The sequence below is a fragment of the Canis lupus genome, chromosome X, assembly GCF_048164855.1.
Source record: "Canis lupus baileyi chromosome X, mCanLup2.hap1, whole genome shotgun sequence".
NCBI lineage: Eukaryota > Metazoa > Chordata > Mammalia > Carnivora > Canidae > Canis > Canis lupus.
The window spans coordinates 123,920,857-123,946,791 of NC_132876.1; the positions used below are offsets into that span (position 1 = coordinate 123,920,857).

General features: G+C 50.3%; 1 long non-coding RNA gene across 3 annotated transcripts in view; it reads right to left on the bottom strand.

Annotated features, from left to right (window-relative positions):
- LOC140627640 (uncharacterized) overlaps window positions 1-25,935 on the bottom strand; it is a 39,391-nt gene that overhangs the window by 4,160 nt on the left and 9,296 nt on the right. Inside the window, exons 3-5 of one of the 3 annotated variants that reach the window (XR_012026288.1) lie at window positions 25,418-25,884; window positions 14,846-14,982; window positions 1,464-2,121 (exon numbers count right to left, since the gene is read on the bottom strand). This is a non-coding gene — a long non-coding RNA (uncharacterized lncRNA). Of the gene's footprint in view, window positions 1-1,463; window positions 2,122-12,159; window positions 12,653-14,353; window positions 14,519-14,845; window positions 14,983-25,417; window positions 25,885-25,935 lie in introns of those variants that run through there. The other 2 variants (XR_012026289.1, XR_012026290.1) reach the window with 2 other exon arrangements.

A 25,935-nucleotide genomic window follows, 5' to 3' on the forward strand; every position in this document is an offset into this window, starting at 1 on the left:
TTTCCTGAGTCAGTAGAATGGTAGGTGGGAAGATGGGTAGATGGATGAGTGAGTGGATAGATGGGTGGGGGAATGGATGGATGGATGGATTGATGCATAAGTAGATGGATGGATAGATAGTTAAAGTGGATGGATGGATGGATGGATGGATGGATGGATGGATGGATGGCTCGATGGATTGATTGATGGATGGATGGCAAATGAAGGTAGTTGGTTGGGTGGATTGAACAATAGTTGGATGGATGGATGGATGGATGGATGGATGGATGGATGGAAGGCTCGATGGATTGATTGATGGATGGATGGCAAATGAAGGTGGTTGGGTAGATTGAACAGTCGATGGATGGATGGATGGATGGATGGATGGATGGATGGATGGATGACAAATGAAGATAGCTGGTTGGGTGGATTGAGCAGTGGTTGGTTGGATGGATGGATGGATGGATGGATGGATGGATGGAAGGCTCGATGGATCGATGGATGGACAAACAAGTGTACCTTTTACCAGACATCCTTGTGCCATATATATTATTACTTCCACACCAGGAAACAATGAAGTAGGGATATTGGACTGAATAGCCCACTTCAGTTGATGAGGAAACTGCCTGGGCCGGTGGAGCTCATGAGCGGTAGACTGGGATTAGAACCAAGACTTTTTGATTCTGAGTCCAGGCTGTTTGTACCTCACTACCTCTTGGCTGCCTCCAAACCACTGGCATTTTGCTCAGAATGTTCACAGCAGCCAAAGATAAACGATGTGTTGTAAACCAGAGTTTTTACGTTAGAAACTTCACGGTCTGTGCCCGTCCGTGGTCCATTCTATTTTAAAAACAGCAATTTAATTAATTTGGCAAAAAGTTCATGTGTGATCCTTAGGTGTATACACATTTTTCCCCTCTTAAATGTAGCGTAAGTTGGGTCCTCTGCAAAAATCAAAAGATGTAGTGAAGCTGCATAATGTAACAAACTTTGTCGAAGGAGCTAAAGCTCGTGGTTAGTCCATCTGGCTTAGAATAAAGAGCAAATCAATCTTCCGGAGGGGGGGGGCGGAGTATCCTCTCATCCCCAGGGGACACATTGCAAGGCTCCAAATGCATGCCTGAAACTGCAGATGGCACCAAACCCTACCGATGCTATATTTTTCCCTAAACATAACACCTTTGGTAAAGTTTATTGTATCGATCAGGCACAGTCTGAGGTTGAGAGGAACTAATCGGGGGCACCTAGGTGGCTCTATCCAACTCTTGAACTCAGCTCAGGTCCTAATCTGAGGATCGTGAATTCAAGCCCTCTGTTGAGCTCCACGCTGTGCGTACAACCGACTTAAAAAGCAAACAAAGGAAAAACGACGACAACAACAAAACCCAATAACTAATCCTAAAATAGGACAATTAGAACACCATGATAACAGGTAGGTGAACGTGGTCTTTCTCCCTCAAAATATCTTACTCTTCTGTACTCACCCTTCTCCTTCTAGGGATGACGTCAGAGGATACAATGTCCACGTGATGAAGTGATGTGGTCGACACAGGCGCTGTGACCTAGCGTCAGGCTACTGCTGACCTTCTGGTGATCCCTCCAGAAGATTATCTGCTTCCCAAAGTACAGATAAGGGGACAGTACTGAACTGCAGTGGAAGCATGAATCCTGTTTGTTTGTAGGTCTCATTCCGTGTGAGCTGCTAGCACTGCGTCTGGGACCTGGAGTGGGCTGTTCCCCATGACAAACATAGGCCATGATGGTCATGGGGATGGGCCAGACGGAGTTGTCCGACAGTTTCCCGAAACACAGACCATGGCACAAGAGCTGTTTGATTTAGGTCTCTTTATTTGTGTGTCTCCGAGTCTCTCCTAATAGGCTGTGAGCAGTGTCAATTATTATTGATATTTATTCTATGTCATGAATAAATAAATAAAATCTTAAAAAAAAAAAAAGAATTTCAAAAATGGCGGCAACCGAGCATTAAGCCAAGCATGGAGCCCCCTTCTGACAACAGGTCCAAGTGGACGGATTGCCAGCCCGTGCAATCGGCCCCAGCTGAGAAGTGTGAGGAGACGGTCACAGAGAGCACCTCCACGTGGCTTCCTCGCATGGTGACGGCTGGGTTCCAACAGTGAGCTTCTGGAAGGAGAGAGAGAAAACCAAGTCATCCCTTACACGGTGTCTCTTTGTGAAAGTAGCCACGAATACATGGCCAATTTCAAGAGATGGGGAATGGTAAGGTTCTGTAAGCGGACACGGGACAGAGACATCCGTAGCGTGTGCGGCACAGTGGCACGGCCGGCCCAAGCATGCTCCAGCATCTAATGCGAGACTGTGTGAAAGTTAGGTCCGTTTATCCAGCACACGTTAGTTGAGCACGTGGCACGTTGAGGATCTTGTTCTAGATCCTGAATATGTAAAGGTGAATTAATTACTTCACCTATCAGTAGATAACCCATTGGGCCTCTTGAAGGACACTAGACAACCCTCTACAGTCTACGCAATATGATGTTCTACAGATGGTGAGCACAGAGCATCACGGAAAGGAAGAGAAATTGAAGGCCGTGTCCGAGGGATTGGAAACGGCTCACCAAGGAGGTCACGTGTAAGCCATGTCTTGGAAGACTCTTGCGGGATTTCCAGATAAAGAAAGGGTGGGGATGCATTCTACAGAGTTTCCCTGCTTGAGCAACGACGTGGATGCTGGGGGGAGAAAAATCTATGGCACGCGATGAGTAGGAGAAAGGGTAGGAAGGTCTGGCTGGGAACGTAGCCGGGAACCAGATAGGGATGGACGTTGCATGTTTACCAAGCAGTGTCATCTTCATCTAGAAGCAAATGGAAACCCCAGAGACATTGTAAGGCAGATAAACGTCGGCTCGAATTTGGCTCAGACGGGTAGCTAACCGAAGGCAGAAAATAGGGGTGAGGGCTCGGGAACAGGAGGAAATTCTGGGAATCCCCCAGGTCTCTGCAGAGGGTGATTCTGAGAGCCTTCACTTGCAGCGTGGACAGAAGGGGATCCTTCCCAGAGAGCTTGAGAAGGGAGGAATTAAGTATCTCTTGTTCAGATCAGCATTCTTTGCGAGCCAAGTAAAGAACGTATTTCCAACTTTTTGCAATGTTTACGTCGTCCCTCTACCCCCTGAAACTAAAATCCTCATTTCTTCCTGACGGTTTTCTTGGTTTTTCCAGAATTCAGTAAAGCAATCGGCCTGGGATTGGTGTGTGTGTGGTCAGGGATGATGGCTGGTGAGAGCGGGCGGTTGTTGGTTGGAAGACCCTTCTACACCACAGGATGGCCATAAATCATTGATAAACCGGGTGGTTTCCTGCGATATGTCTTGTGGACAGGAAGGTTTTGACATGAGTACACAGGGAAAAACAACCCCTCTCGCCTTCTAACGGTGTCCTTCTGGGGTGTTCCTGGCTGGGGGGTACCAAGACCACACAAGTCTCTCTCCATCTCGCCGATAAACTCGTAAGAGTAAGACCAGCTGCTTACTGCAGATAAAGACATCCACAAGGATTGAGTGGACATTTACCTGAATATAAGCCACATCTTTCTCTTTTCCTGTTGTACTGGCAAATCCAAGTGGGATCCTGTCCAACTACACATTTGCGGTGCTTTTATTTTGGTCTTTTCACCAAATTAATTCCCCTATTATAAAAACCAAGAAAAGGGACCCACGGTGGTCGACTTGTAACTTGACGCTGAAAAAGCTCTTTTCTGAATGCACGTCTCCTCCTGGACAGTGAGCTGCTGACGCCTGGACATTCTGCTTCTGTGCTCTTTTGATCAGCGAGTCAATAAATGGCGATTCTAGCCATGAGTTCTGAGCTGTAAGTGTATTTACACACCCATTTGTTTATCCCAATCCCCTCATGGATTCTAGTAAATGGTTAACCCCGCTTTCAAAAAAACCAGGAAGCTCGCTACACACTGTTGTAGAACTGCCTCTTTTCTACAACCAATCGCTCTAAATCGACCTCAAAGATACACACACACACGGTGCTTTTTGGTGGCAGAGACGCGATTTCATGATTCCAAAGGGAGTTTCGATTCTCAAATCTACCACAAAATATAAAACATACTCCTTTTCCATCGTTTTCTGTGCAATGAAACACACACACACACACACACACACACACACAAAATACAACACTTTCTGTTTTAAAATAATTATGGACTCATGGAAAATTTGCAAGGACTGACGACTGGTGCCGGTCATCCTGTTTAAGCCAGCTGCCCCTCAACGGAGCCGTTTACCTTGAAGCTACAGTATAAAATCAAAACCAGGACATCAACACGTCTGCTCATGCAACAACGCGTCCCACCCGACTCCACACTCACCAAGTCAACGCACGGTGACGCGTGTCCGTCAACTCCTGTCTATGTGCAGCATGGCTGAGGGTTTATCGTCTACGCGCCAACCAAGAGATAGTTACGGAACGCCTGTTCTATACTAAGTTTTGTGACAAATACTGGATGGGTTCACGGTCCCCAATTCCCCCATGGCACTGGATGAATGAGCCCTTTGAGATTGATGCTCAAGAGTCTTCTTGCTTCATACCACACGGGGTAGGAATCCCAGCGCTGGCTTTCTAGGAATCCTTGAGGGACGAGAAGGGCTTCCATTGTTTCGGTTCATCTATGGGGTCAGAAAATGAGGGTGGATGTGAAAGCATTGAAGGCATCAAACCGGCCCCATCAGAACCACCCCATACCTGAAAATGTGTGAGGAATTGCTCTTAAGGATGAAGGTCCCCAGGAAAAAGAAGGAGCCAGGCCACGTAGCAGGAAACGTGTGGTCTACCAGTCGCCTCCCGTGGGGACAGAGATAAGGGAACGCAGCCAAGCGCCCCAGGTGTTAGCAGGGCTAGAAGACGCCGTGCAAGGATGGGGAAGCCAGGGATGGGCGCCTTGAGCCAGAGTGGCTGCAGGGGAGTGGACTCCAGGTCAGGAACTATGGCTGATGGGCCGAGGGTGGAAATGCAGCAGCCTGAGGCCTCAGGGAAGAGAGCACAGTTATATATGAGCTTCCTTGGGCAACGGTGACAAATTCCCACCAACTGGGGACTTACGATGACAGGAATCCATCCTCCCCCAGCTCTGGAGACCAGAGTCTAAGGTCGAGACTAAGGGCTGCTGAGCTCCAGATTGGGCAGGGCTGCGCTCTTTCCCGAGGCTCCGGGGAGGGTTCCTCCTGCGTCTTCCAGTGTCCCGGGCTGGTGGCCGTGTCCCTCCCGTGTCTGCCTCCATCCTCACATGGCTCCTCTGTGTCTGCATCTCCTCTTCTGTCTCTTACGAGGGAGGACCCCTGTCGTTGGACGTACGGCCACCTGGTCCAGGATGAGCTCAGCTCAGATCGTTCCCCTAATCCCATCTGCAAAGATCCTATTTCCAAACAAGGTCTCATCCTGGGTTCCGCCGGAGAGCACTGCTGGGGCGACACTGTATAACCCATAACGTGACTTTTGAAACTCCCCCAGGTTGGTCAACTTCTCCCAGAAGCCAGCAGGCCCAGGAGCACCTGACATAACCCCTACACGTCAATACCCAGAACAGACTGGAGGGTACAGAAGGTTAGAAGCAAAGTCTGGGGACCTGGGACATAGACTCAGCACACAAGCTACACCTGCCGGTCAGTGGGTGGCCTCGGAAGCCACAGGATGGTAACAGAAACCCCTTCCCCTGGGGCTTGCCCTTCAGACTTGTTGCATGAAGAAAACTCAACTCTTGACAATAGACGACTACTGGGGCCCCCGGGGGGCTCAGTCAGTGAAGCGTCTGCCTTTAGCTCAAGTTATGACCTCCAGGTCCTGGGATCGAGTCCCGCATCAGCCTCCCTGCTCAGCGGGGAATCTGCTTGTCCCACTGCTCCTCCCCATGCTCATGCTCTCTTGCACGTGCCCTCTTTCTCTCAAACAAATAAAATCTTAACAAAAAAATAGATGCCTATTAAAAAACCCACTTATTTCTTGTACTGATTTATACAATGTTGCTATTTTTTCTTTAAAAAATGTCAAATAAATAAATAAATAAATAAATAAATAAATAAAAATTAAAAATGTCAAACTAAAGCACTGACGGGGGCACTTGACGGGATGAGCACTGGGTGTTATTCTGTATGTTGGCAAATTGAACCCCGATAAAAAATAAATTTATTATTAAAAAATTTAAAAAATAAATAAAAATAAAACCATTACTTCAAGCCCTCTCAAATACTTTTGTGGAATAAGTAGGGCAGGAGTAGAGAACTATATGAATAAATAAAACATGACGTTAGCAGCAGGCGTGCTACACTTCAAGCTATGCTCAGGAGGAGTGAACACAAAACATGGAGAATTTGCAGGAATATTTCCCTCCCAAGTCAGGTTTTAGTGATTTTGCTATTTTTCTTTCTTTCTTTCTTTTTTTTGCTATTTTTCAACTGCACAGGGGAACTTGACAGGAACACAAACAACTTGATTTTCTTAGGCTCCGCGCTTCCTGTCGCTGCCAGTCCCTCCTTCCCCGCCTCTCTGCAGTGGAGCTGATGTCGTAAGCGTTACTTCTGGAAAAACTGAGCTTTAAAAAACAAATTGCAAAACAAAAACAAGAACAAAAAAGCAAAACAAACCCAAAAAGCCAAACTGCACGGGCGTTGGAAATATCCCATAAATACCTGAAATATTATCTTTTCTCAGCGGGTGGGGAGGGAGTGGTCGTGGGCAGATGTCACGGGAACGCCTTATGCAGGGACCTGTTTTGAGGACAGAACCGTCATTCTGTCCCGTTGGATGACACTGGCGGGGAGCGGAGATGGTCTTGGTTCTATATCTGAAAAGGCGCTTTGGGAAGATAAAGGCGTTTGATGTGACTTTTTGACGTTTTGAGAGACAGCGGAAAGCAAAAACAGGGATGCTCAGCTGGAGGCCTAGAGTGAGGCCCATGGGGTGGTGGTGGGGGCAGGTCCAGGCTTTTGGGAAGGCTCATGCAGCACCCCCGAACCTCCCCTGAGGTCTCCTGCAGCCTCGCCTGGTCCCCAGCATGCCACTTGGAGGTCCCGTCATCACTGCATTGCGCACTGATTAAACCACATGGCCCTGCTCCATGCAGGGGGGCCTCACCTCACGTGTTGAGGGCCGGACTTGAACCGAAAACGGTGGAGAATCAGGGATTTGCCATCTGTCTCGGCTGCAGCAGATCCATTTGTCTGGTCTTGTCACCCTTGCACGCGGAGCTCCGGGTCCTCAGGCCTTTGGATTCAGAGCAAATAACACCACTGGCTTTCCTGGGTCTCCATCTTCTGGATGCAGATGGTGGCAAGTGGTCTGCCTGCAGTATCACAGGAGCCGATATCGGCCTCTACCGACTGTCCTCTTGCATGAACTTACATGTCCTGTGTCCCGTGCAGAGCCCTGACTTAGGGGGTGCGGGTGTCGGCTAGCAGGTGCTCCAAGAAGACGTCTCCGAACACACGGGTGGTCTCCGAGGCCACAGGAATGGAGCAGAGCCCGTGGCATGGACGTATCGACCCCGAGAACCTCCATCCGTCCCCACGGATCCCTCCATTTCGGACTTGCGACTGCCAGCGCTCCGAGACAATAAATATCCGCTGTCTTGAGACCGTCCTCCGACCCCCAGCGCCGGTGTATGGTCCTGAGAAACAGACGCAAGAGACAAGCGGACAAGGACATCCCGTCTGCGCCCACCTGTTTCCTCCCATCACAGATGCTTCTGTGCAGGGTCAACGGGGAGGATGGAGCGGGTGGCCTGGGTGGAGAAAGCTCCCGAGTGCCGTTCCCGCTGGCTCGGCTGCGCGGTTGGCTCCTTCAGCAGCCATCCTGCAGCATCCATCACGTCTCTTCGTCGCAAGCGACGACACAATTTGCAATCGGGGTGCAAAAGCCACCTGTTATTTATTGCAAGGAGGTCTGGGTACTGGGGGATTTGCAAAGAGCGGGTGTGGCGCGCACAGATCGAGAGCGTGGGCGCTCGTGTCCGACCCCCCTGCGCTTGTGGGCGGGACCTGAGACGATTCTGCTTCTCATCCACACAATACGGCGGCCGGGATGGGAACCCACTGCCACGCGGGGCACAGGTGCCTCCCCGTGGGGCCTGTTCTGTGTCCTTCAGCAACGCCAGTCGAATTTCAATATCCGTGGACTAGAGTGTGAGAGGAGCACGGCCACACCCGTTCCTTTCTGTGCTGGGCCCCAGGGCTGGTTTGGTGAGTCATTGCAACAGATGGCCTGGCTGTCCCCTTGCACGTGTGGCCCCCCTCCTGCCCCCTGGCCTGGGGGGGAGGGACGAAGGGCACAGTCTTTCCAAGGAACAGAAGCAGACGCTCGGACGAGCTCACCCTTTTGCAAACCAGGCCACCTACTTGCACTTGTGGCAATTGCCCGCCTGTGACACTGTGATTTGTGCTAAGTGCATACCATTGGCGCCTACTCCCCGCAGCCTGGCCCTGGAGCTCCCCGAACCCTGCGTTGTCCTAAGGGCTGGGTCTTTGTATCGTTGTGTGGAGGAGGTGACTTTGGGGGAAGCCCTATGGGTGGCCGCTGGTTGCCTTATGCCTGGACGTTCGCAGCTTTCAGTCACTCCCGCAGGCCGTCGAATCCATCCCCCGATGGCCAGCGACGACTTCCTCGATCACGCCTGTGCTATGGAGCCTCCCCCACAAAAAAAAAAAAATCCCAAAGAAAAGGGGTTCAGAGGGACTGGAAAGACAGGAGGATCTGGGGAGGGAGGCCCACCAGGTGTGCATGCTCGGGTGCTTTGCGGGCCGGACCCCTGACTGTCCCCAGGGAGGGAGGGGTTACTGGCACCAGACTGGCGTCACCTGCTTTGGGGGCAGCCCAGCGCTGCCGGGAGGAGGGTCTGAGCAGCTCTAAGGCCTGACTCATCCTCCAGGGCCCCCCACGGGCCAGTTTCTAACACCCAGGATGACCTCGCTGTAGGCCAGACCCCGAGGGTCCACGTTGGGGGAACGTCACCCAAAATACCTCCTTCCTTCTTGCTCCAGAGCCCAGACCTTGTGGAGGGTGTGCAGCCGTGCTGTGCCCCAGAAGATGCGTCTGCACGGCAAAGTCACCCGCTCACCCCCGTTTCCTTCCTCCTGCTGGGCTGCCCGGGATGACTCACAGGGCGTGCACCCCACCCAGAGAGCACGCCCGCCCCAATTTCACACCCCGTCCCCAGCCAAACATCCCAGCTGCAGAATTCCTACAACACAAAGTCCTTGTTGGAGGATGAAAATCAGTGAGCAAGCGTCTCTGGGGCGGGGAGGGCGGGGGAAACCCTGTGCTTCCTCTTTCTTCTCCAGACTCTGTGTTGACAAGGGGGCGAGCATCCTCCCCTGGGTCGCACCGTCGCGCGGCGGGGGTTTTGCTTGTGTGCTCCACCACCACCAGCAAACGCCCCCAAGTCACCGAAAAGCAGGAAAACAGGAGGAACCACACCCAGATGTGACCCGCTGGGCCCCCCTCCAACGCCCTCACCCCGCCCGGCTCACGGGGTTTCTCTGCCTTGGTCTTGGGCCTCCCGGTGGAGACATTGCTCTGCGATTCTGGGAACCCGCTTCTTTAACCACAAAGCACGAGGCGCTGACGAGCAGCCCCGAGACGCACGGGTCTCTGGGAGGTTTTGCAAAAGCAAACGGTAATGGACCTAAAACTTGAAAAGGTATTTTCTTTGCAACATGTGTCTTTAGAAACTCTGCAATGCATGCTTTTAAGAAGTTTGCAACGCGTGTTTTTAAAGAAGCCAAGACAAGAGTCACTGGGCCAAGAGAAGCCTTCTGCGTGTCGTGTCGGCGGTGGAGACCACTTCATCTCCACCCCACTGGTCCGCGGGAGGACGACATGGCTGGTTCCTATTCCCAAGGGGACGGCCTCCCAGTAGACGAGACACACTCGGGAGTGGAAGGCTCTGTGAGTCTCCACGCCCACATCTCAAACCTCCGTGAAGTCGGACACAATCCGGGGCCTTGTGGGGCGTCAGGAGGAATCACAGGGACAGGGCGGCCCAGGTGGATGGGTTCGGGAATTCCGCGGGACAAGCTTGCTCAACTGCAGGCTCCGATTTCACCCATGTGGGACGTGGGGGCCATTTGGTGTCTCCAGCAAGCACCCCGGAGATGCAGCGGCCGCTGGCCGCAGGACCCCACCCGAGACAGCAACGTGGAGAAGATGGACCCCAAGAACCTGGTGAGGAGGGTCTGAACGTGCTCAGGAGCAGGGAGGCTGGATGTGTCGCAACCTGACGGATGTTGGAGTTTGCTCCCTGGAACGATGGACCGTGGCTGGTCCCGCGTGCGCCATGCTTACGTCACAGCAGAACTGCACGTGCAAAGAGGAAAGGTCATCGTGTCTGCTTGCTTGGTCCTCACCGTGTCTCCGAATGAGCAGCCGCCTCTGCAAACCACAGACACACTGAGGTGTGGACATCCTGAACGTTGATTCCAGCGACTTTGTCCGAGCAAGTGCTGGCACCGCAAGGCCTCAGCTGAGCTGTTTGCAGAGCCTGCTCCCATGGATAGACCCCATCTAGTTGGGGGTCCCCTGCCGTCCATCTGTACCCAGCTCCCCAGCTCCTGACTTGGTGGCGCTATGAGCTTCCCTTGACCTTGATGCCACGATTTTTTTTCAGCCAGCCGCCTGGCTCAGCTGGAGGCTCTGTGCTCTCCTCCCACATGAGGCCACGATGAATGGACAAAGACGGCCCTTGGTTATTTTCCATAGCCTTGCACCAGGTCCTACTGGTTGGTTCATCACCATAAGGGTCCCTTGTCACTTTGACACGCTCCAGTCCTCCAAGGAAATAACAAAACCTTGAGAGTTTTGGAATCTTCCTCTCTGGGCTGAGTCCGGTCTCTGACTCCTCCTCCATCATCAATGCTCCCTTGTTCCAAGGCCCCCCCTCCTGCTCAGGTCGGGCACCATGACCAAGCTCAATAGGCAAAGGGAGTTCATTGTGAGTTTCTGCACTAGACGCTCTTCTTTGCCTGAGTCATCCAGGGAGAGGATTTCCTACAGGTGTGCAGAGCTCCACCCCCAACACAGGGCATAAGACCCCCCCACACACTGCTTCTCACCTTAGCTGAGAAAATTGCGATGACCCAGAGAACGTTTACCTCAAGGACGCCAGCTGAAATCCAGGCATGATTAACGTGCCAAGAAAACACTACACCCTGGGGACTGTGAGTGGTGCCCCCTTGCAAAATGCGTGAGTGCCAGCCTCCACCTGTGGGCAACACGGAGCTGGACCATCCATCCCTGACCCCCATAGTGCTTGACAACCATCCGGAGAACAATGCATCATCTTCACAATATGGAAAACCCTCATTTCCATCATGCACCTCCACCAAACTGACGATGAACCGTTGGGGGAATCAGAGATGCCCCGGTAGGCGGGGGTGCCCACATTCTCACCAGAGAAGCTGACAGGTTAAGCAGAAGTGAGCTCAACAATGCATTCCTGTCTTCTCCACCCATTTTGTCCATCTTCTAATTTTTCTCCCCGCTGACAACCATCAGTGTGTTCTCTGCATTTATGGGTCTGTTTCTGCTTTTTTGTCTGTTTATTTGTTTTTAGATTCCACGTAAGAGTGAAACCATATAGTATCTGTCCTTCTCTGACTTATTTCAAGAAGGATAATACCCTCTAGGTCCATCCGTGTTGTCTCAAATAGCAAAATTTCATCCCTTTTTATGGCTGAATAATATTCCATTATATTGGAGAACCAAGGTGGCTCAGGTGGTTAAGCACCACCCTTCGGCTCAGGTCATGACCTCAGGGTCCTGGAATCAAACCCCACATCGGGCTCTCTGCTCAGTGGGGGTCTGCTTCTCACTCTGCCCCTCCCCCTGCTCATGCTCTCTTTCTCTCCCATTAATTAATTAATTAATTAGTTAATTAATAAATAAAATCTTTTCAAAAATTCCATTGTGTGCGTACACCATCTCTTCTTTATCCAGTCGTCTATGGATGGACACTTGGGTTGCTTCTATATTCTATATTTCTTTTTTTTTATTATAAATTTATTTTTTATTGGTGTTCAATTTGAGATCCTGCATTTCTGGCTCACAGGTAATCAATAGCATTTCTCTCCTATGGATATCCTGTGTGAAGCAGAAATAGAGATGCTCAGATAAATTTCTTTCTTTTTTTTTAAGACTTTATTTATTTATTTGAGAGAGAGCATATGAGAGAGCACAAGCGGGGAAACAGAGAGGAAGAAGCAGACTCCCCGCTCATCAGGAAGCCCGATGCGAGGCTCCATCCCAGAACCCCAGGATCATGACCTGAGCCAAGGGCAGGTGTTTAACAAACTGAGCCACCCAGGTGCCCCCTCAGATAGGTTTCTAATTTCTAAGAAGTGTTTTGATTTGATTATATTTTTGTGGGGGGACTTTTGACTGTAGATTTGGTTTTAATATGCCACATGGGTTTCCAGTGATTTGAGATCACAGTGTCAAGAGCACCGTCTCCACATATGCGCTAGGGTAAACTGGCTCTTCACAAAAGGTGATTCTATTTTAATGTATTTTGGTTCGTTCTTGAATTCAGACTGGTGTGTCCCCCTCAGGTCCAGCCAGATGGTTCCGGGTTGATTAGAGACTTTGGGTCAGTGAACAGTATCGATGATTCTCCCTCATTTGTAAAACAACACGTTAGTGCCTGTTAGAAACAGATATAAAATAAAGCAGAGGTGTAGACCTTGCAAAAGCAGCACCCAATGCTTCCATTCCTCCTCCAGTTTCACTGAGCATAGCAAAGAATTGCAAATTTTCACACGTACCCACACCCATTTACACAAACCCCTTGCCAAGACCATACATGTTTTGCCCCATTGTAAGATCCACCGACTGCTGGAAACCCATGTGATGTATTAAAACCAAATCTACGGTCAAAAGTCCCCCCACAAAAATACATGCGTCCTCTAAAAATCTGATAGAAGACCCGACTGGATTAACCCTCATGCGTAAAATGGCTTCTAAAAATCACAAATGACCTGCTCCGGCTGTCAGAAGTGATTCAATTCTCCCGGGCAATTGCTAAGTCAGTCCTTTATCTGGTGTCTGGCAAACACTACTATGCATTTAGATACATATCACATCAAAGGATCTGGAGGCAGGTCTCATGCTACCTTCTGGTAACTTTTAAATGAGGACGACCACACACGACGTTTAACGATATTTTCAGTGCCATGAAGAAAAACCCAACATGCCACGTAGGCACACAAGGGACAGGCGAGTAGCCATGTTCCTTTGGAAAGAGTATTTAAAAGCTAAATAAATGTATGGCAGAAACAATTGACACGAATCCTTTTTGATTCACCCCCACATGAGCGCAGACCTCACGTTTGCAGACCCTGGGTTGGAAGGGATCTGGCTTTGGATGAAAATGTCTATCAGATTGCGAGTGAATTGCAGGTAAAAACAGGAAAATGGTGTCTTCTGCGCTGAGGAAAGCCTCGGACTTTATGTCCGTCCCAGATGCGCATCCAGACCTATGTCGGTGAGATGCACCTGGAACCTGGATTCTTTCAGAGTTAAGCACGCTCTTTCTGCAAGATGCCATTAGTCCACGTCGATGGTGGGATGATTTGCTCCATCTTAGAATTGCTGGTCCAACCAAACTTGGCTCAATTTCTTCCTTCTTTTTAAAATTTAATTTAATTTAATTTAATTTAATGTTTCAATTTCTTTCTCGGAAGAGCACCGTTCTGTGCACATCCAAGGGCAGGCGTGAAATAAAATGTATTGAACAGAGCCTTTGACTGAGGCAGCTTGGATGTCGCCATAACTCTGATTCCACTGGAGCCATAATCACGTGGAGGAAACACCTATAGATGGATTGTTCTCTGCTGAAAACAATTAGGATTATCACAGCGAATGTGGTCCGTGCATCTTCTTTATGTTGCCTGAGTATCCATATGTTACGGTGAAGATAGTCAACGCCATGGAGTCCAGGTTGGAACAAGAGCAAACCAGAGCACGCGTTTGACGAAGGTCCCCATTCCAGTGTTTTAAATTCTAACCCACCTCTCTATCCTGTACTTTTCCCTTGTGTGAGGCCGCCTGGGGTGAGGTGGGAAGAGTATGAGCATGGTGACCTTCGACACAGATCTGGGCTCACCCCCAGTTCACACCAGTCCCCTGCACGGGTGATTCTGGAAGCAGAGGGTCTTCCTACCCAAGTGTCTCCAGCCCTTAGGGTCCTGACCCCACAATAAAGAAGCTGCTCCCAGACCTAACTGGAGGGGAGGGATGTGAGAGTGAAGGCAACACAGGCTGGTGTGGGGACCTGGGGAGACAAGAAGCGAGGCCCAAGATGGTGGTCAGAGATAGCATCTTCCAGAAGTTTCCAGAAGGCTTTGGAAGGTGACAGGTGGTAGAGACAGGGATGGTTCCCTGGAGAAGCTTCTAGGGAAGAGAGGGGCAGAAAGCAGCCATGGGTGGAGTTGTGCGGATGAAGGCGTGAGGTTGAGCACAATGAGCACGATGGGCCAGCAGCGTGGAGACAAAGCCAACGGTCAACGTCCTGCAAGCAAACAGCCTTTACCAAGAGTGTTGTGGATCACGAGCATGGCTCCACGGAGCTTGGGAGAGGCTGGGTCCACCATGCGCCTGACTTGTAAGCGGGCATGCCTGGGTGTTAGGATCTATTCTTTATTGGCGTAAAATTCACGTACTGTGACGTTCGGTATTTTGAAGTACACAATTAGCACATTCACCATGTCGTGCAGCCCCCACCGCGACCTGGTTCCAGAACATTCTCATCCCCCTGTCTCCATGAGCAAGCAGTCCCTCCCCATCCCCTCCTGCAGCTCTTGGGACCCACCAATCTACTTTCTGTCTGTGGACACACCTGGCATATAAGCAGAGTCTCACACAATGTGGCCTTTTGCGCGTCTGCTTCCTCCCTCACCGTCACGTCCTCAAGATCCATCCACATGGTAGCCGGTGTCAGAGCTCCGTTCCTTCTCATGGATGAGTAACATTCCCCTGTAAGGGGGAAAAGCACATTTTGCTCATGCCTTCACCCACTGATGGACACCTGTGTTGTTTCCACCTTTGTCATGCACGGTTCTGTGAACATGCGGGTGAAGGTATTTGAGTGAACACCCGTCTGTTGTTCCTTTGAGTTAACACACGTACGAGTGGGATGATGGGATCATAAGGACCATAGGGTAACTCTATGGGCATCTGTATGAGGAGCTGCCAAACTGATTCCTACAGCGGCTGCACCGTGTGACCTGCCCACCAGCAATGCAGGACGGTGCTTTCTCCACAACCTCGCCTCTATTCTTACTTTCCCTCTTCTTTTTTTTTTTTTTTTTTTACTTTCCCTCTTCTTTAAACGTTAACACCACCCTAGTGATACGTTAAAGCCTGAAAAGCTGCTCAGAACTCTGGTCCTGTACATCTAGAAGTGTAGAAAACAAAATTCAGCTATTTTTTTTTGTTTCTTTTCTTTTTTTTTTTTTTTTTCGGTCATATAATGAAGACTCAAAACATTGCACCATTACCAGACAGTGGAATGTATTTTTTCTCTTGCTAAATTTATACATCTTGCTAACATGCAACCCAAAGGCCTTGACAGGTAGGAGGAGACTGGTGCCCCGGGTTTGCAGTCAGCTGGAAGAAAGCCTGGTTCGAGCGTGACGAGAAAGACCCTATAGTTGGCAATTTATGCCTTCTCACACTTTTATGACCAGGTCTACAGATGGCGCATCCATCACGGCTGAAATTATAAGGCCGACAAGTAGACAAATCCGATAATGAGGACATGATTTCTGCAACCACCTCTGCAGCGAAATCCTTGTGGCTCATCGATCCTCCTGTTGTAATTATGCTTCTTTCAATGGTGAGCATCACTGGGGGAAAGAATACATATACAGCCAAAAGTGCTGAGTCTCCTGGTCCATGGATTGCCTTTGTCAGTGCGAGGTAGCTGATGCCCTGGGGACCAGCCAGAGGCAAATACATCCCACTTCCCCAGGGAAGAGGAAAGAACCAGAGTGCTCCAGAGAACCGGGTCATGAAAATGCCACCCATTGGGGTAGGAAGATGGCACCCAGTCCCTAACTATCCCTGTCCTTATAGCCTTGGGTCCAGCTCTGTTTCCCTGATGGTCAGTCCACGAATCAGCTGGCTGTAGCCCGAAGCACCAACTATCTAGCTTCCAGGAGTTGCCAAAGTCCCTGAGTCCTCCTTTTGGAGGAGGCATGTTTCCTGCCACCCCGTAGGCAGCATACACAGCCTTCCCACTGTGGCTGTAAAAAGGTCAAGACGGCATGTGCCCCATGGAGAGGAGGGAATGTATGAATGCATTTGCAGACAGGATGTGAAGGACCAAGAATTTCCATGACTTTTGAAAATATGCCCTGCAGTCATCTGTGCCCGGCCGGGTTCCCACTCAGGAGACGGTGCCTACTCAGCAAACCCCGAACAAGGCTTCTGTGTCAGGGAACAGCTGCTGCTGACCAGAGGCGGCTCACTGGGCATGAAGGACAACACAACATGGTGAGAGAAGGCATCGGCGGAGTGAAGGGTCCCACAAATGGTCCCAATAGAGGCAAACAAGCCCATTCTGGGGTTTCCAGCATGGTCCAGAGAGGCTTGGGTTGCCCAGCTGGGTGCCAGAGGACCATATATTACCAAGAAGGAGAAGACTAGAAGGTGCTGGTTGACAAAGGAGGAAAGAGAGACCCGGGACACTTCGAGGATTTGGTAAAGGTCACTGTGCAGAAGAGGCAGCTGGGCTCAGTGCCCAGGGCTACCCTACATCTGCACTGGGGTTTTCTCTGGACACCAAGACACTGGGAGGAGGGCACACCCTGACTCAAATGACACACGGCTGGGGATGTAATTCTCCCTTTCTGACCCCAAGAGGAAATCCTACCAGTCATTTTCTTCAACCTACCTTTCTCTCTTTATGTATCCATCCATCCATCCATCCATCCATCCATCCATCCATCCACTCAAACATCCATCCATCCATCCATCCATCCATCCATCCATCCACTCAAACATCCATCCATCCATCCATCCATCCATCCATCCATCCATCCATCCATCCACTCAAACATCCATCCATCCATCCATCCATCCATCCATCCATCCACTCAAACATCCATCCATCCATCCATCCATCCATCCATCCATCCATCCACTCAAACATCCATCCATCCATCCATCCATCCATCCATCCATCCATCCATCCACTCAGCCAGCCAGCCACCCAGCCACCCATCCATCCACTCAAACATCCATCCATCCATCCATCCATCCACCCAACCATCCATTCATTTAGGCACCTATCTACCCACCCATACATGTACTCAAACATCCCTCCGTCCATCCATGACTCCATCCATCCATCCATCCATCCATCCATCCATCCATCCACCCATATACTTGTTGCTGCCTATTTTTTCTTGTAATTTAAAAAGCACGACAGTCCAAAGCAGACGAGCTAAAATGGTGTGTGTGGCAGGTGAACAGCTCGCCTCGCACCTAGGATAGGCTGTCCCCAACACAATAGAGGGGCCAATGAAGCCTGTGTCCTTCATTTCAGACCTAGGAGAGTGGATGTAAGAGGTTTTTAGATTGCACCAAGCAGAATCCAGTCGCCCAAGAAAGGGAGCTTAAACGGTGTGAAGTCTATGCAGGGCTGCCAGGAAGGTAAACTGAGGCTGGCTCACCACCAGGATATCCTGGTTGCAAGCACAGACTTTAGAAGCATCAAGAAGGAAAATCCTTGGTATTGAAACTTGCTTCTGCCTTCAAAAAAAAAAAAAAATCATGCTATTGGAGACGCCCTGAGCTTCTTGGATTGAGAGTAACAAGCTACACACCCACTTTGTCCATGTCTGCGTCTGATAAACATCACACTCAAACAGTCTTAATCCGGACGAAATTCTCAGTAGGCTCAGCTCGTGCCGTTCACCCACAACAGACCCTGTCAGGCAGTTTGAGATCTTGCATGATTTCCTGGTCCGTGATGAATGCTCCTGACATTCGCACTGACAGGTCTTGGCGTGACGCCTTCACGGTGGAGAAGAAGGCGGATGAACATCCAACTATCGCTCTCAGCTTCTCTCCACACCCCGGGTTCCTTCTGCTTCTTTTGCTGATGCTGGAGCCATGTTCCCTCCTCAAGGAACACACCCGGGTCACTTCTCCGTGCACCCACAAGACTTCATCTGGTCACATCTGGTCACGCCGGCCCTGTCACACCTACTTAGTCCCTCAGGCTTTGGGGTCCTGCTCTGGGGGGGGGGTCCCGAACACTGATTCAAGCAGATCTCCTCAAGAAGGCGGCAGTGATTTGCAAGATCCAGCGGGCAGAGTTCCAGACACCTGTGGTCGGCACAATAATGAAATCGTAATAATGACAGAAATAATAATGTTGACACAAACAACAGCTTGTTCAACCTAATTAAGGGGGTGGGAGAAAACACACCCACTCATGGGACTGCGGCAGGCTGAATAATGCCCTCCCCCCCAAGAGTGTGCTGGGCAGTGGAGTCAAGATGAGCACAGCGAGGCCACGGCCAGTCACCAATCCTGAAAACGTCCCTTTGGCTGTCCCCAGGGGGCCATCGTTGCCTTCCATTCTGATTGCCTTCCCCCAGCTGCTCCCTGGGAGCTCCCTCCTGCCCCCAGCTGCCCATCTCTCTGCCTCTAGCTTGGGCTCTCACGTGGCTGCTCTGTCCCCGTTGCTAACGCCCTTCCCTGGACCCTTGAAGTGCAAAGTTCATTTTCCCATCACGAAAGGAGGCTCTGCTCAGTGTTGACAACCAGGACAACCAAAAGAGGGTGGTGGATGGAGAAACAGCACTGTGAATTCTCCGTGGAAGGAATCCAGTGACGCCGCTCTCAGCCAGCATCCTGAAGGCAACTTGTCCGTCGTGATCCTACTGTAGGGCATAGCTTTCCCTTCTGTGTGGATGGTGGGTTGGAGGCTCCCAGTCCTCTCTCTAAGCTCCTCAATGCACTGTGAAGATGCAGTAAGTGTCCACCAACCAACCAAGGCAGATGGCTTCTGGACACTGCAAAAGCCATGGAATTTCTTCCTCACCGGCAACGGCCCCACCAACAACCTATTTGACCTGGTAAAACCCAGACCCTACCTCTGGCCCCCAGAAATGCGAGATCATATATTCCCATCGTTTTAAGCTCTGGGAATAGTTAACAGAAGCAAAGAGAAACGAATGCACTCCACATACTCCACCCCTCCTCCTCCATCTGTGTGACATAAATCTGCAGAGTCTCCCTCTGGTTGGCAAGAATAGTGGAAGCCACAGAGCCCAGCCCTGACCTGGGAGCCAAAGGTCAAGCCCGGCCCTGCAATCACACCTGCTGATTTGCAATCTTATGCATCGGTAGCTCCTTACAAAAGGTGGAACACCTGGGGCAGGCAGGGTTTGGCCTTGGTTTTGGTTGTGTTAGGAACTGACTGCCCTGTCTGTTGAGCCTCCATGTGACCTCGGGAGCCTCCAAACCCCCACAAGGACAAGCAGAGACGGTGCATGGTTGGTTGGGCTTCCGGCAAGGCTTCATTGGAACGTGATGACAGATCCACATCACCGTGCTCACTGCTTCTGTTATTCCAAATGCAGAGTGTGGGTCTCTTAAAAAGTGCAAGGAAGGAAAAAAGTTTAAGTTGATGAAAAAAATAAGAGAAATGAGCTACAACATCAAGGTACCTTGGGACGAGGTGAGCATTTGCGCTAAATGCCATGAGATGCTTCCACTCACACCCACGAGGGACCGCGCCATGGAAGGCATTCCCGGTTTGCTCCCCTTAAGCCCACCGTGTCCTCCATCTGAGATTCCCCAGGGCGTTCTTCTAGCATTGCATCTGCTATGGCCTCTCATCTCTCCAGAAATTGAAGTCTGACCAACTCAAAGATGTGATTATTTGCTCTAAAGGCTTACAAATGAAGATAGTGGGAGGGATCTAATTTTAGCTAAGGATGCTAAGGAAAAAAAAAAACAAAAACCTTCTCCATCTGATGGGGAAAAATGTCTTAACAATAACACAGATGTGTCATCAAGGAAATCTTGCAGATTTATATCAGCTTGGCCCACGGTCACTCCCAGCCCTGCCCGGTTTTGACAGAATCACCTGGAGAGCTTGAAAAACACCAAAGCTGGGGTCACTCCTTGGCCTGGGACACGGATGCATTTGGTCTTGGGTGCAACTTCTTCACCAAACCTCCAGGGGTGGGATGTGTGAAATTTGGGAACTACAGTCTGGTTTAGGGCTAATTAATCAGCGTCCTGAGCTGACTGGCATTGGGGCTTAATTGCCATGCAGGCCAGTAAGGATGAATATTGGCTAATGATGGGGTGCAAAGACATCTTTCCTGTTTAGGGTCGTGGCTCTGGTGATACTTAATATTCCTAGTGAGTCATCAGAGGACCAACAAGATGGTGGGGGGAACAGCAAGCCCAGAAAAGCCCAACAGGATGGCGGCGGGGACAGCGCTCAGATTTGTCTGCTCGGGGTCTTCATGTACCTGAACGACTTGACCAGTTAATAGCCCCTCCCAGTGGACCATGGATTCCAACCCGATGATTCTGAACAGCTTTGCTTAACCTCTTGAACTTCTGGTGCCTCTGACAAGGGACGTGGCCGATGCAATCTCATTGTGCCTGGGGAGGATTCGATTGGATCTGTGTAAAGAGCCTGGTACTCTGGTGGCCTATTATGAACGTCAAGTATCACTCCTCTCTGGGCGCAATGTTCCCACTGTATGAGCTGGTGTCCTGAAGATGCACCTGATTTATCTCCCTACTTACACACCAAGGGGTGCAACACCTTGATTCACTTGCAAAGGGAATGACACACATCACAGAATTCTAAAAATTCTTGGTCACTGCAACGGTCTTGAGCGGGAGATGAGAAATGTATATGCTCCCAGTGCCCGACTCCTTCTCTGACTGTGGAGGGTATTAGCCCCAGGCCTTGAGAGTTTCTGACGTAGATCACAAAAATGTATCTCCTCAAGGCTTCCCGTTTAATTCCCCTGGGACCTGTGATCTACACTTTAATTTTAACCGTTATTGAATCTACATCTCTACCAGTGTGTTCATCTATTATCTACCCTCTGTCCATCTATCATCTATCCATCCATCTGACCGTTTATCTATCATCTATCCATCCATCCACCCATCTATCCATCCATCATCTATCTATACATCCATCCTATCTATCTAGTCATCCATCCTATGTATCCATTGTATCTACCCATCCAATCTATCTATCCATCCATCATGTCTAACTATCATCTATCATCTATCATATTCATCTATTCATCCATCCATCTATGTCATATCTCTCATATTTATCCATCCAGCAACCATCCAACCATCCATCCATCCATCCATCCATCCATCCATCTATCCCTATGTCATATCTATCACATTTATCCATCCAGCATCCATCCATCCAACTCAATGTCCTATCTATCTATCTATCTATCTATCTATCTATCTATCTATCATATTCATCCATCCATCCATCCATACATCCATCCCTATATCATATCTATCATATTTATTCATCCAGCAACCATCCATCCATCTCTATGTCCTATCTATCTATCTATCTATCTATCTATCTATCTATCTATCATCTATCTATACAAACATCTATCGATATTTAATAATTTACTGACTGTAGACAACACAGGCATGATTAACTCACACGTTTTCTGAGAGCAAATCTCAACTTGTCCCCCACAGCTGGCTGTCAGAATAAGGAAGAGAGTCTGAAACAGCAATGAAGAAAAAAGAACCCCTCTCTTCTGATGAGAGACCGCCCGGGCAGGGCAAAGTGCCTCAGGGCTGGAGACCGTCCCTGTGGTGAAGGCGAGGAGGCAGCAAGAGCATTGGCTTACCGGGGGATCCTTAAGTCACTCCACTGAGCACGTGGTCCTTCTTGTCCAATGTTCTCTGCACCTGCTTATCCTTGAAGGGTCACAACCAGAATCTCACTCAAGATGAACCGAATGAGGACGTTCTGTGGAGTCCCCTGTGTGGGAGCCGCCCCTGGGACAGGTGCCCTGTTTAGTTGGGTTTCTCCCCGATAGACCACACAGCCGCCCCAAAGACTCAACGGCCTGAAGCCAGCACTGAATATGAATTTCACCATTTACTTAATACATTACTTGAAAGCTTTAAAAATAAAATTCAATCAACAACCTGGCCAGAGGCAAACAAAACCACGGTTGTCTCTTCCTCCCCCAGATGCATCCCTTCAAAGTTTGTGTTTTTAATATAATGGAAATCATGACCATATTTCTAGAGGCTAATGAGGAGTCATGAGTTTCTTTATATTTTTAATATAAAAGGGAACATTCTTTGCCCCTGGGAAAATATTTATGAGAGACGTAACCGAATGAAGAATCCGCTTTCCCTTTTTATTTTCCTTTGGAGTCGTAGATTCTCCTGTTTGTTCGGAGAACTAATTAAATATTTAACGCAGTCATCCTGTAGAGATTTATCTTCGTAAATTGTTTCCATAAGCTGGGGGAAAAGTGGAGGGTGGGCTGCTACCTTCACGAGTCCACGGAGGAAGGACGTCTGCTAGGGTTGGAGGCACTTTGACGTGGTTGGCTTCATAGACGCTGGTAGTATCAGTGAGAAAATATGGAATTTCTAGGTTTATATTATCCAACTGCGCCTCGCCGCTGGCTCCCCGTGGTGTCCTGGGCCCTCAGAGCGCTCACCTGAGCAGGCCATGTTTCTTGCACGTGACCAAGGTGGCATCTCCTGTGGGCCGAGGAGCGGACAGGCCCCCTTCGAATGTGTTAAGAACGAAGCACTAAAAAGCACATTGTTGCTGCTAAGTACGACCTTCCCTTGAAAACGTGGTTCCGATATCTCCACCGCAGATCCCACCAGGAACACGACGCAACGTTCTTATCGACCACATGTCCCTCACCCACGTTTTCCTTCGGGTGGCTCAGATAGCCATGGTCAGCTGACCCTGAGATACGAAGCATTCTTCTCAGGAACGCGGCCAGTAAAATTCCATAGATCCCAACTCAGGGTCACAGGCCGCAGACAGAGTCAGGAGCGGGTCTCCCCCCCACACAGCTCCCGAGAGCCGTCGGCCAGCCTCCCTGCACAGCGAAAACACAGAATTGCTTATTCCAACGGACCAGTCTCTTTTTTTTTTTTTTTAAAGAATTTTTATTGATTTATTTTTTTTGAGAGAGAGAGAAAGCGAGAGCATGAGCACGGGGGGAGGCGGAGAAGCAGACTCCCCGCTGAGCTGTCAGTGTGGACCTTTTGTGCCTCCCAAAGACAAGAGCTGGAAATACACAGACGGCCCAAATCAGAGCTTGCCTGTGTCCCTCCCATCCTGCTCACACCCAGGAAAAGTGCAAGGGTCTGATGGGCAGGTGGGCGTAGAGCTCACAGGGGAGCTTGCATGGTGAACTGCGTCCCTGGAGCTGCCCACCAAACGACATTCCAGAAGGTGGATCCTATACACCAGGGACAAACTCCTCACCCAGTCCCTAAATGAAATGTGATTCGTTTCTTCATTTATAGCTTGTGCACATTCCTAATGGCTTAAAACGGGAATCTAGGCTTGTCTGGCTCTGGAGACCAGAAGTCTGTGCTCCCTCCAGAGGCTCTGGGGAGGGTCCCTCCCGCCTCTTCCGGTGTCTGAGGCCCCAGGCGTCCCCGGGCTGGTGGCCGCATCCCTCCCATCTCCGCCTCCATCCTCCTTTGCATCTGCGTCTCCTCCTCTGTCTCTTATGAGGACCCCTGTCATTGCCTGTAGGGCTCATCCTCATCCCGGATGAGCTCATCACTAGATCCTTACCTAATTACACCTGTAAAGACCCCATTTCCAAGTAACCCCCCCCCACCCTAGTTGGGATTAGGATAGGGCGGATCTGCCCTGAGGGCTGCTATTCACCCCCCGCGGGCGGGCGCTGATTGCATATTCACAGTATGCAGGCTCCTAGGCCATCCCTGCAGGCAAACAAGTGGCCGGTGATGTTTGCAGGCTGATGCAGCAAGAGGAGAAAAGGTAGGAAAGCAGGTCATCCTCATCCAGGAGGAGCTCATCTCAGCTCCTTCAAGTCATCCCATCTGCAAAGACCCTATTTCCAAATAAGGTCTGGACCACAGGCACCCCCCCCCACGTCACCTCCTTCCACATGCAAGCTCCGTTTAGGGTCTGTTTGTGGGAAAAGCAAAAAACGATGACACCTCTCCCTCCTCTGGAAAGCTCTGCTGGGCAGTGACTTCTAAGAGGCACAGAATGATTCACAACGTGCACTGGCAACATGTTCCCTTTCCCCGCTGGGCCTCTGCCGTCAGGCACCACAGATGCGTGACTAAGAAGGCATAAAACTGTGCCCCCACAGGGTTGACGAGGGCGAAACGAGCCAGAAAGTTTAAAACCTGTCTTTCAAAGAATTGCGTCTCCTGCATCAGCTATCGTGTCTCTCTGGGGCCCCACTAACCAACCCACGGGCTGTCTCTGCAGAAGCCTGGATTCGAGGTCAACTGATAGGGACACAGCTTAGGAACATTCCTTACCCGAGATAAGCAGCCCGAGCCCCCATCCAGTTGATACTAGTTCTGGGAGCGCGCCCAACACCGGTTCTTCTCTGTCCTAAGATAACCTCATGACTCAGCGGCTGAATTTTGCCTCATTCTGGGGTTAAGCGTCCGCCCCACGCGGACCACGGGATGTATGTTCCATGCACGTTAGCCCAATGCACATGCTCCACGTTTGCTCGTCAACAGTACACTTTCCTGCCCTGTTCATCAGTACGTGTGCAATCTCAACCCCCTACGATCATAAAACACTTGTTCTCGACCCCTTTGGGGACGTGGATTCAAGGTTTGCCCTCCCGGCTCCTCATCTGCCCGCCTCTCCAACAAACCCTTTGCTTCCTCTGCAAACCTCACGCCTCAATGATTGATTGTCATGCACACATGGACTTGGGTTTGCAAAAACCGCCTCACCTGCCCAGGTGGGCAGCACACGCAACGCCATCCCCATGACTGGATCTCAAGCTCCAGGCAGCTCCCGGTAGACTCACCAAGGGTGTCCCCAACGGCCACATTGGCCCACCCTCTTGCAAAAACAGGGGCCAGCTCCTTGCACCGTTGACTTTGCACGCTCGCAGGAAGCATCTACCAGGCTTCTTGTAAAGGAGACCGTGGGAAGCCCTGCACATCTCACTTTACGGCTCACAGAGAATCCCAGCAAGGGCCTGGAGATGGGGAGCTGGACTCGGACCAGTCACCCTCTCCTCTTAAACCCAACACCTCCATTCTCACGAGTCTCCTTCTCACAAATCCCTAGACGACAGGCATGGGGAAGGAACTCCCGGGAAGCACCGTCGTGCATTTTTATTCCGGGGGCTCCGCGTGGAAGCCCAGATAACGCACTCACCGTGTATGAATTCCAGAAGAGCGCGTTTCCCAATCTCCCGAACTCACTCAACCGCGACCAGGGGCAGCATCCAGTGATCCCGCAGCTCAGCACAGAAGTATCCATTCACAGCTCCCCCAACAGGACAGGTGCATGTCGTTTTGGAGATAAAGTTAATGCCGCTCCTTTCTGTTAGAGGCTCCGAATGCTTTGCTCAAAGGAGGGTCATTGTCACTCCTTATAATTCCTCTAAGGAAGAGGGAAGCGAGTCTGGTGAAATATAGTCTTGAATCCTCTCTAAAATCAGAACATCTCAGGGCCGTGGGGATTTTAGGGCTGAGCCCTGATTTTTCCTTGATGTCCAACTTGTGGGGTGTATTTGTGACCAAAGGGCATGTGCAGAAGGCGGCTCTGTAGCTCATCTCCCCGGGAGCATGAACATAAGGTCCCGACTTCGGACGGGGAAGCGCAGAATACCAAAGGGGTGCCTGTGAAGCAGAAGAGCAAGCATAGGTTAGACCCCAAGGGGTGGGGCCCTC